We start from the raw sequence: 12,258 nt of genomic DNA, 5'->3' as shown, positions 1-12,258 counted from the left end.
TTACAAAAGATACAGATATGACTTGCAGAGGGCTATTGTAAGTGTGAAAAAATAGAGTTCGGACTGACGTTGAAGGCAACATCAGCTGCATGCCAACTCTAGTAGCATTTGCAGGCCATTAACTCCTACAAAGCAAAACTCAAAGGTATGAATGCAATGGTGCTTCACTACCAGATTAGTTCAACATCTTTTATGTCTACTTTGAAAGGGAGAACATAAGTGCAGCTGTGAAGATCCCTACTGCACCCGGTGACCCTTTGATCTCTATCTCTGAGGCTGATTTTAGGCTGTCTTTCAGCAGGATCAACCTCGCAAGGTGGTAGGTTCAAATGGAGTACCTGGTAAGGCTCTGACAACTTATCGCAACAAGTTAAAAGTAATATTCAAGGACATTTTCAACCTCTCACTGCTATGGTTGGGACTTCAAAAGGCAACAATATGCCAGGGCCTAAGGGTAGCCCATAAAACACTGGAGCAGAATTAGGCCATTCAACCCATCAAGTCTGTGCCACCATTTCATCATGGCTGGCCACAGCTCCATTCAACCCCTAACCTGCCCTCACCATATCCCTTGATGCCTGACCAATCAGGAATATATCTACTTCTACCTTAAACATACCCACGGACTTGAAATCCACTGCATTTTGTGGCAGGGCATTCCACAGATTCACCACTCGTTGGCTAAAAAAAAATCCCCCTAAAAGGTCACCTCTCAGTTTTTTGAGGCTGTGCCCTCTAGTTCTGGATACACCCACCACAGGAAACATCCTCTCCACATCCACCCTATCTAGTCCTTTCAACATTCGGTAGGTTTCAATGAGATACCCCTGCATTCTATTAATTTCCAGTCAGTACAGACACGAAACTGCCAAACGCTCCTCATATGTTAACACTTTCATTGCTGGAATAATCCTCATGACCCTCCTCTGGACGTCCTCAAATAACACAACATATCTGATAAGGGACGCAAAACTATTGACAATACTCAAGTGCAACCTGACTAGGACCATGTGAAGGCCCAGCTTTATCTCCTTGCTTTTATATTCTATTCCCCTTAAGATGAATGCCACTTACCAGAGACTGAAGCTATAAATTAACCTTCCGGGAATCTTGCACCAGGACTCCTGTCCATCTGCATATCTGATGTTTGAACCTTCTCCTCATTTAGATAATAAGTTTGCCCTATTGCTCCTTTTACCAAAATGCATTATCATACATTTCCCAACACTGTACAGGTGTCCCCCGCTTTTCGAACGTTCGCTTTATGAAACCTCACTGTTACGAAACACCTACATTAGTACCCTGTTTTCGCTTTCAGAAGGTGTTTTCACTGTTATGAAGAAAGGCAGCACGCGCCCCAAGCAGCCTCTCTCTCCCTGATTCGGAACGGCATTGCTTAAACACGTTGCATTGAGCAGCCGTTAGCAAGATGAGTTCTATGGTGTCGGAAAAGCCTGAAAGAGTAAGGGTATTACACTTAGCATAAAACTAGACATAATTAAGCGGTTTCGATCGTGGTGAATGAAGCACGGGCAAAATGAGTTTGGCTTGTGGAAGTTGACGAAGATGATGTTGAAGAGGTTTTGGCATCCCATGACCAAGAACTGATAATGAAGAGCTGGTGCAATTGGAAGAGGAAAGGATAACAATCGAAACTGAATGCATAAAGTGAAGCAACTGCGTGAGATTTTCGCTGCAGTGATAAAGTACGACTTTAATTTTGAAAGGGTATGTAGGTTTAGGGGATATTTGCAGGATGGTTTGAATGCTTACAAACGACTGTATGATAGAAAAATGCGCGAGGCTCAGCAGTCAAGCAAGCCTTCCACAGCAGACGACGAACCTCGACCTTCGACATTGAGGCAGGCAGTCAGGAGAAGATGAGCTGCCTGTCCTGATCGACAATGAGATGACACCCCCATGTCCCACCACCGCAACACCCAGGCCCCGGACAGATACTGTACCGATTCGCGAAGAACGCAGCAGTAGCCGGGAGGCACACAGCACATCTTTAAGGAAAGTGCCAAAATAACATGCTAATTAATTAAGTGCCGCCTAGCATGTAATTGTTGGCCCAGATCAGAGGCAATGCAATCGGCAATCGCCTCTGATCTGCGCCGACATTTACGTGCCGGGCAGCACTTAATTAACTAGCATGTTTATTTCGGCTTTTTTCTTAAAGATGTGCTGGGTGCCTCCCGACTACCGCCGCATTCTTCGCGGCAATGTATCGGGTCGGCGGCCCGGAGGGTGGGGGCCACTGCACCACCCAGCCTGCGACAACTCAGTCTAACACACCATCATCAGTGTGCTCAGCGCTGTCTTCCCAATTCCGGTAAGTGATACTACACTGTACATACATTATTTCTACTTTATATAGGCTGTGTATTTTTACGTGTTATTTGGTAGATTTGGCAGCTTCATAGTTTAAAGGTTACTGGAGAGCGTGTTTATGCCAACATCGCTTGTGTGAGATTTTCTGCCAAGAGCACTTGCGTGAGATTTTCGCTACGGAAATCTGCAGGCAATCGTTGTAGAGAAGTATTTCTACTTTATATAGGCTGTGTATTTATCATATCATTCCTGCTTTTACTATATGTTACTGTTATTTTAGGTTTTATGTGTTATTTGGCATGACTTAGTAGGTTATTTTTGGGTCTGCGAACGCTCACAGATATTTCCCATATAAATAAATGGCAATTGCTTCTTCACTTTATGACATTTCGGCTTATGAACCATTTCATAGGAGCGCTGTACCTTCGGATGGCGGGGGAAACCTGTATTCCATCTGCCGCTTTTTTGTCCTGCTGCAATTGCTTCCTCAGCACTACCTACCCCTCCACCTATCTTCGATTCATCCACAAACTTTGCCACAAAGCCATCAATTCATTGACAAACAATGTGAAAAGTAATGATCCCAATACTGACGCCTGAGGAACAGCACTACTCACTGGCAACCAAACAGAAAAAGTTCCCTTCATTCCCACTCGCTGCCTCCTGCCTGACAGCCATTCCTCTATCCATGCCAGTATAGTTTCTGTAACACCATAGGATTTTACCTTTTAAGTAGCGTAATCCAAAGCACCTTAACCAATGCCTTCTGAAAAGCTAAGTAAATGACATACACAGCCTTTCCTTTGTCCATCCTAAATGTTACTTCCTCAAAGAATTCTAACAGATTTGTGAAGCAAGATTGCCCATTACAGAGATCTGGTTGACTCCAAGTATCCCAAAACATTGTTTTCAATAATGGTCTCCAACACTTCCCCAACCACTGAGGTTAGGCTACAATTTGCATATAACCATATAACAATTACAGCACTGAAACAGGCCACCTTGGCCCTTCTAGTCCGTGCCAAACTCTTACTCACACTTAGTCCCACCGACCTGCACTCAGCCCATAACCCTCCATTCCTTTCCTGTCCATATAGCTATCCAACTTTACGTTAAACAACAACATCGAACCTGCCTCTACCACTTCTGCTGGAAGCTCATTCCACACAGCTACCACTCTGAGTAAAGAAGTTCCCCCCATGTTACCCTTAAACTTTTGCCCCCTAACCCTCAACTCATGTTCTCTTGTTTGAATCTTGAATTTCCTTTCTCCGGCACAGAGTCCAGCCCTATAGCTCAGAAGGGTAGGGAAAGGAAGAGGAGGGCAGTTGTGATAGGGAACTTGATAGTAAGGCGATTCTGTGGACGCAGTCCAGAGACCCGGATGGTAGTTTGCCTCCCTGGTGCCAGGGTCCGGGATATTTCTGATCGTGTTCAAGATATCCTGAAGTGGGAGGGTGAGGAGCCAGAGGTCGTGGTACATATAGGTACCAATGACATAGGTAGGAAAAGGGAAGAGGTCCTGAAAGGAGAATATAGGGAGCTAGGAAGGGAGTTGAGAAAAAGGACTGCAAAGGTAGTAATCTCGGGATTACTGCCTGTGCCACGTGACAGTGAGAGTAGGAATGCGATGAGGTGGAGGATAAATGCGTGGCTGAGGGATTGGAGCAGGGGGCAGGGATTCAAGTTTTTGGATCATTGGGACCTCTTTTGGCGCAGGTGTGACCTGTACAAAAAGGACGGGTTACACTTGAATCCTAGGGGGACCAATATCCTGGCAGGGAGATTAGCGAGGGCTACTGAGGTGACTTTAAACTAGAATGGTTGGGGGGTGGGAATCAAATTAAAGAGGCTAGGCGAGAGGAGGTTAGTTCACAACAGGGGGATGGGAACCAGTGCAGAGAGACAGAGGGGTGTAAAGTGAGGGTAGAAGCAAAAAGTAGTAAGGAGAAAAGTAAAAGTGGCAGGCCGACAAATCCAGGGCAAGCATCAAAAAGGGCCACTTTTCAACATAGTTGTATAAGGGCTAAGAGAGTTGTAAAAGAGCGCCTGAAGGCTTTATGTGTTAATGCAAGGAGCATTCGTAACAAGGTGGATGAATTAAGAGTGCAGATTGTTATTAATGATTATGATATAGTTGGGATCACAGAGACATGGCTCCAGGGTGACCAAGGATGGGAGCTCAATGTTCAGAGATATTCAATATTCAGGAGGGATAGACATGACAGAAAAGGAGGTGGGGTGGCGTTGCTGATTAAAGATGAGATTAACGCAATAGAAAGGAAGGACATAAGCCGGGAAGATGTGGAATCGATATGGGTAGAGCTGCATAACACTAAGGGGCAGAAAACGCTGGTGGGTGTTGTGTACAGGCCACCTAACAATAGTAGTGAGGTCGGAGATGGTATTAAACAGAAAATTAGAAATGTGTGCAATAAAGGAACAGCAGTTATAATGGGTGACTTCAATCTACATGTAGATTGGGTGAACCAAATTGGTAAAGGTGCTGAGGAAGAGGATTTCTTGGAATGTATGCGGGATGGTTTTTTGAACCAACATGTCGAGGAACCAACTAGAGAGCAGGCTATTCTAGACTGGGTATGAGCAATGAGGAAGGGTTAATTAGCAATCTTGTCGTGAGAGGCCCCTTGGTTAAGACTGACCATAATATGGTGGAATTCTTCATTAAGATGGAGAGTGACATAGTTAATTCAGAAACAATGGTTCTGAACTTAAAGAGGGGTAACTTTGAAGGTATGAGACGTGAATTAGCTAAGATAGACTGGCAAATGACACTTAAAGGATTGACGGTGGATATGCAATGGCAAGCATTTAAAGATTGCATGGATGAACTACAACAATTGTTCATCCCAGTTTGGCAAAAGAATAAATCAAGGAAGGTAGTGCACCCGTGGCTGATAAGAGAAATTAGGGATAGTATCAATTCCAAAGAAGAAGTATACAAATTAGCCAGAAAAAGTGGTTCACCTGAGGAGTGGGAGAAATTCAGAGTTCAGCAGAGGAGGACAAAGGGCTTAATTAGGAAGGGGAAAAAAGATTATGAGAGAAAACTGGCAGGGAACGTAAAAACTGACTGTAAAAGCTTTTATAGATATGTAAAAAGGAAAAGAATGGTAAAGACAAATGTAGGTCCCCTACAGACAGAAACAGGTGAATTGATTATGGGGAGCAAGGACATGGCAGACCAATTGAATAATTACTTTGGTTCTGTCTTCACTAAGGAGGACATAAATAATCTTCCAGAAATAGTAGGGGACAGAGGGTCCAATGAGATGGAGGAACTGAGCGAAATACATGTTAGTAGGGAAGTGATGTTAGGTAAATTGAAGGGATTAAAGGCAGATAAATCAGATGGTCTGCATCCCAGAGTGCTTAAGGAAGTAGCCCAAGAAATAGTGGATGCATTAGTGATAATTTTTAAAAACTCATTAGATTCTGGACTAGTTCCTGAGGATTGGAGGGTGGCTAATGTAACCCCACTTTTTATAAAAGGAGGGAGAGAGAAACCGAGGAATTATAGACCGGTTAGCCTAACGTTGGTGGTGGGGAAACTGCTGGAGTCAGTTATCAAAGATGTGATAACAGCACATTTGGAAAGCAGTGAAATCATCGGACAAAGTCAGCATGGATTTGTGAAAGGAAAATCATGTCTGACGAATCTCATAGAATTTTTTGAGGATGTAACTAGTAGAGTGGATAGGGGAGAACCAGTGGATGTGGTGTATTTGGATTTTCAAAAGGCTTTTGACAAGGTCCCACACAGGAGATTAGTGTGCAAACTTAAAGCACACGGTATTGGGGGTAAGGTATTGATATGGATAGGGAATTGGTTAGCAGACAGGAAGCAAAGAGTGGGAATAAACGGGACCTTTTCCGAATGGCAGGCAGTGACTAGTGGGGTACCGCAAGGCTCAGTGCTGGGATCCCAGTTGTTTACAATATATATTAATGACTTGGATGAGGGAATTAAATGCAGCATCTCCAAGTTTGTGGATGACACGAAGCTGGGCGGCAGTGTTAGCTGTGAGGAGAATGCTAAGAGGATGCAGGGTGACTTGGATAGGTTGGGTGAGTGGGCAAATTCATTGCAGATGCAATTTAATGTGGATAAATGTGAAGTTATCCACTTTGGTGGCAAAAATAGGAAAACAGATTATTATCTGAATGGTAGCCGATTAGGAAAAGGGGAGGTGCAACGTGACGTGGGTGTCATTATACACCAGTCATTGAAAGTGGGCATGCACATACAGCAGACGGTGAAAAAGGCAAATGGTATGCTGGCATTTATAGCAAGAGGATTCGAGTACAGGAGCAGGGAGGTACTACTGCAGTTGTATAAGGCCTTAGTGAGACCACACCTGGAGTATTGTGTGCAGTTCTTGTCCCCTACTCTGAGGAAAGACATCCTTGCCATAGAGGGAGTACAAAGAAGGTTCACCAGATTGATTCCTGGGATGGCAGGACTTTCATATGAAGAAAGACTGGATGAACTAGGCTTATACTCGTTGGAATTTAGAAGATTGAGGGGGGATCTGATTGAAACGTATAAAATCCTAAAGGGATTGGACAGGCTAGATGCAGGAAGATTGTTCCCGATGTTGGGGAAGTCCAGTACGAGGGGTCACAGTTTGAGGATAAGGAGGAAGCCTTTTAGGACTGAGAATAGGAAAAGCTTCTTCACACAGAGAGTGGTGAATCTGTGGAATTCTCTGCCACAGGAAACAGTTGAGGCCAGTTCATTGGCTATATTTAAGTGGGAGTTAGATATGGCCCTTGTGGCTACGGGGATCAGGGGGTATGGAGGGAAGGCTGGTGCAGGGTTCTGAGTTGGATGATCAGCCATGATCATAATAAGTGGCAGTGCAGGCTCGAAGGGCCGAATGGCCTACTCCTGCACCTATTTTCTATGTTTTGCCTTCCTTCTTAAAGAGTGGAGTGACATTTGTAATTTTGCAGTCCTTTGGGATCAAGTGATTCTTGAAAAATCATGACCAATGCGTGCATTATCTCTTCAGCAACCTCTTTCAGTCTCTGGGATGCAGTCCGTCTGATCCAGGTGACATCCACCTTAGACTTTCCAGTTTGCCTAGTACTTTGTCCTTTGTAATAGGACTTTTTAGTTTGCCTAATACTTTGTCCTCCTGCTCCCTGACACTCATGGATTTTTGGCATACCACTAGTGACTTCCACAATAAAACTAAATCAGATACTTATTTTCATCCAGCATTTCCTTGTTCTCCCCGCCCCCACCATTACTACTTCATCAGCATCATTCTCCAGTGGTCCAATAACAACTCTGACCTTCATTTTATTATTTATATAACTAAAAAAACTTCTAGTATTCTTCTTTATATTATTAGCTAGCTTGCTCTCAATTTTCATCTTTTCCTTTTTTATAGCTGTTTTAGTGCTTTTTGTTAGATTTTAAAAGCTTCTCAGTCATCCCACTTCCTACCTTATATGCCTTTCCTTGGACTTTATGTAGTCCTTAATTTCCTTTGATGACCATGCCTAGCCCTGCCCTTTGAGAACTTCTTCTGAGACACATATCTGTCCTGTGTCTTGTGAACTAAGCCCAAACTTCAGCTACCTCTGCTGCCATCCCTGCCAATACTCCCTATAGTCCAGTGGTCCCCAACCACCGGGCCGCAAAGCGCTACCGGGCCATGAGGTATGATTTGGCGATATAAGTCAGCTGCAACTTTCCTCATTCCCTGTCACGCACTGCTGAGCTTGAACGCACACGAGGTCATTACGCATGCATCATCCATGTCAGCGCTGGAAGATCAACCCCTCGAGCTTGTAAATGACGATGGGCTGAAAAGTATGTTTGACATAATATCTCTGCCGGCATTCTGGATCAAAGTCAAGGCTGAATATCCTGAGATAGCAACAAAAGTGCAGAAAACGTTGCTTCCATTTCCAACGTATCTCTGCAATGAATGCAACGAAAACTAAGTTGTGGAATAGACCGGACATAAGGAACCCCGTTCGAGTATCACTGTCTCCCATCACCCCTTCGATAGGACTATCTTGTTGCAGGGAAACAAGCCCAGGGCTCCCACTGATTCAGTGATACTGGTGTGTTGCAATGATTTTATATGTTCATACGGGGAAAATATGTGCTGTGTGTTTAATATCCAAACGTTAGTTAAAATGTTATGATGCTATTGACTTATATAACCATAGAACAATTACAGCACGGAAACAGGCCATCTCTGCCCTTCTAGTCCGTGCCAAATGCTACTCTCACCTAGTCCCACTGACCTGCACTCAGCCCATAACCCTTCATTCCTTTCCTGTCCATATACCTATCCAATTTTTCGTTAAATGATAATATCGAACCTGCCTCTACCACTTCTACTGGAAGTTTGTTCAACACTTACTTCAAGCTCCCCTGTCCTCCCCTGATAATTGACTGACCACTATATTCATGCGAGGAAAAAATACGCTGTGTGTTTAATATTAAATTCGTTACAGAAACCCTTTTAGAAACAAAATTGAGTGTATTAGCAATTTATCACCTATATTCTGGTCGTGATTAACACCCCCCCCCCGACAGAATCGTCAAAAACGATTTGTAGAGAAAATTCAGCATGTTGCATGTACACGCATATGCACCAGTGCCGGCGCATGGCCTCATGGTCATTGTAGTCTTTCTCGGGGTAAACCCAACGTATTTGACTGCTACTCTTGTCCACCAGCAACCCTACCCCCCCCCCCCGGGTCGGCCAGTCCGCAAGAATATTGTCAATATTAAACCAGTCCGCAGTGCAAAAAAGGTTGGGGACCCCTGCTGTAGTCCACCTGGGCAAGCTCCTCTCTCATACCTAATTCCTTTTATTCCTTTGCGATACTGATACATGTGAGATTCACAATGTGAGATGCTGTATCACAAAGGATCTCTCTACAATTCATAACGTGTATTTATTTGATCATAATTCTTGACAAGTTGGTGAAGGAAGAAGAGAGAAGACTCTCCCCACTCTGTTTACCCCGAGTTTCTAAAGTTTTTGAGTGAACAAATGGCTCTGGATGAATAGAAGCAAGCAAAAATACAGAGTGGTTTAATAAAAACTTTTGATTGCTGGTAATATGGATACTGCAGACCTAGGTGGAAACTAGATGTTGTCGAAAAGAAAGGGATAAAACCAATTTTCAACTTTATTATACAGACCTTTAAAAAAGAAATTAAAAAATAAAACTATGAATTATACACTAAATGAGATATACACATACTAAAGGGACTCAGGAATATGATATAAAGGGAGAGAGAGGATTGAGAGGGTCTATGGGGATTAGGGTTTAATGTGGAGACTACCACAGGGCTGTGGAAGTTGACTGGGTAAAAGGATTAGTTTGAAGATTGACACAACTGTGGAGAGAGTGGGGCAGTGAGATTAGTTTACGGACTTACACTAGGAAAGGGGAAAGAACAAATAGATCCCCACTTTTTGGTTTCTGAGGGAATGAAGATGTAGGGTCTCCTCATTTTTATGAGTGTGGGTGTGTTTAAATGGGGAAGAAAGAAAAATTTTGCAGATTAGTAAAAACATATTATTGCAAGATTAATAATGACTGTACACTTATCCATATCACAATGCTGCACCCCAAAAAACAGATTCAATGTAGAAGTTGACAACAGTTATAAACATAGGAAGCTACCTCTCTGCCTTCATACACAAATCACTGCAGCTGAGAGAAAATGCAATATTTTACTTTCTTCCTTGGCATTTTACTTGAAACAACTCTTAAAAAACAATATCCGGCCACGGAAATAACTGTGATTCCCTTTGTTTAGTTTGCGACATTGTTACTTAAGACTGTGCTGTATAGTCTCCAACTAGCATCAATCACAAGCTCATAGTGTGACCATTAGACACTATATCATGCTTAGAGCAAAATAATGCTACTTGTGAGCGTTTATGTTCAAAAAACAGTGAATTTTTACCACTGACAGTTGTTGAGTAATAAGCAGTTCAATAGCCAGACAATTCAGAACTGTTTTGCTCACTGCAGTTTCAAGAATTCAGGCTCAGAGATGCTGGAAACAGATGGAAGTGAAAATGAACCAATTTCATTATTTCAACAAGTTAGGCACTACAAAGAATATGAAGGCTTCTACAATTATGTTTAATGTTACAATGAAAATTAAGATTTGAGGATGTAATCATCAAAAGCATTGTTTGAAAGCAGTTCCTTATCTACATTTATAATCAATCATAGGAACACTAGATTAATTCCTCCGTTGATGACCATTAGGAACTCAAGCACAGTTTTGTAGTAATGTAGAAGCTTTGGTAACATTCTGTTGTGTTCTGTATTTCATTTAAATCCACAATTTGTTACCCAGTTACACCATAGTTTGTTGTTTTTTTATATTTTTAATTATTTCCAAAACTTCGGCTAATGGGGCAGCAGCATAATTGGGCCAAAATATACCAGTTCCACTGTGTCCACATTAACCAGGATCCACTATATAAAGATATACATTTGTATATATTTTTAACATTAAAGTGACAGCAAAAATAATTTTCCATCAAACGAAGGCAGGTGATTAACTCCCAACATCAGTGATTTCACTCTTCCAATCAGAAGAAAAATATATTTTACTCACTGCACACTCTACAACAAAGAGTTAAGATAATGTGGTCTTTCATTTTTCCTTCTGTGGATGCCTTTTGAGAATATAGGATTTAAACAGAACCTTCTGTCTCCCCAGCTTAACGGGTGGGTGGTAGAAAATATTTCTCAATCAAGTCTTTTCCCTTTTATTTCTGCAACTGATCTGTCTTTCGTCCACCCAATCCCCCTTGATTCATCAGTCTTTTCTCCCATCTTTCACACATTCTCTTTCTACCCACATTCTCCCTTCTTCTCTCACTGTGTCCACTCACAGGTAGGTCAGTAATAGATTGGCTGCAGGGGCAGTGTTTTGTACTCTGTGTGAGATGTGGGAAGTCTGTCTCCAGTCTGTCCGATAAACACATCTACACCAGGTGCACTGAGCTGCAGCTCCTAACAGATTGTATTAAGGAACTAGAACTAGAACTGCAATTAGACCATTGACTCAAACGGGAGAATGAGCAGGTGAAAGACGGGAGATACAGAGAGGTAGTCACCCTAAGTTACATGAGACATGTAACTGTGACTGTCAAATGAATGAGCGGAAAATGCACAGCTAGTGCAGAGTACACTTGTGGCTGTTGCCCCCAATAAGTATATAACTTTAGATACTATTCAGGGGAACGATCTACCAAGGGGTGCTGTAGTGACTGGGTCTCTGGCATTGAGGCTGGTGCTGTGGCTCAGAAGAGCAGAGAGGTGAAGAGGACTACAGTGTTGGTAGGAGATTCCCTAGTCAGAGGAACAGAGACGAGGCACTGAAAGAGCAATAAAGACATCCAGAGAGTATATGTCTCCCTGGTGCCAGGATCAGGGATTTCTTAGATCGTGCCATTTCATTCTCAAGGGCAAAGGTGAGCAGCCAGTAGTCTTGTGACATAGATAGATAAGGTGAGGAAGTTCTGAAGAGAGATTTTAAGAAGCTAGATAAAAAGCTGAGAAACAGGACCTCCAGGGTGGTCTCTGGATTGCTGCCTATGCCATGTGCTTGTGAGGGTAAGAATAGGGGTTCCTATTTATGGATCATTGGGATCTCTTCTGGGGAAAATATGATCCGTACAAAAGGGACAGGTTACACCTGAACCAGAAGGAGTGGGTATCAGCTTGGTTAGAATTGTTCAGGAGGGTATAAACTAATTTGTCAGGGGGATGGGAGCTGGAATGATAGTGCTGAAGATGAGGTGGTTGGTTTACAAACAAAGGCAATGTGTAGTGAGACCACAAACAAGGAGAGGCTGATGACAAGGCAAAATTGCGGTCAACAGGATGAGTTGGAAT

The sequence above is a fragment of the Mobula hypostoma genome, chromosome Y, assembly GCF_963921235.1.
Source record: "Mobula hypostoma chromosome Y, sMobHyp1.1, whole genome shotgun sequence".
NCBI classification, from domain to species: domain Eukaryota; kingdom Metazoa; phylum Chordata; class Chondrichthyes; order Myliobatiformes; family Myliobatidae; genus Mobula; species Mobula hypostoma.
This window is presented reverse-complemented; position numbering follows the sequence as displayed.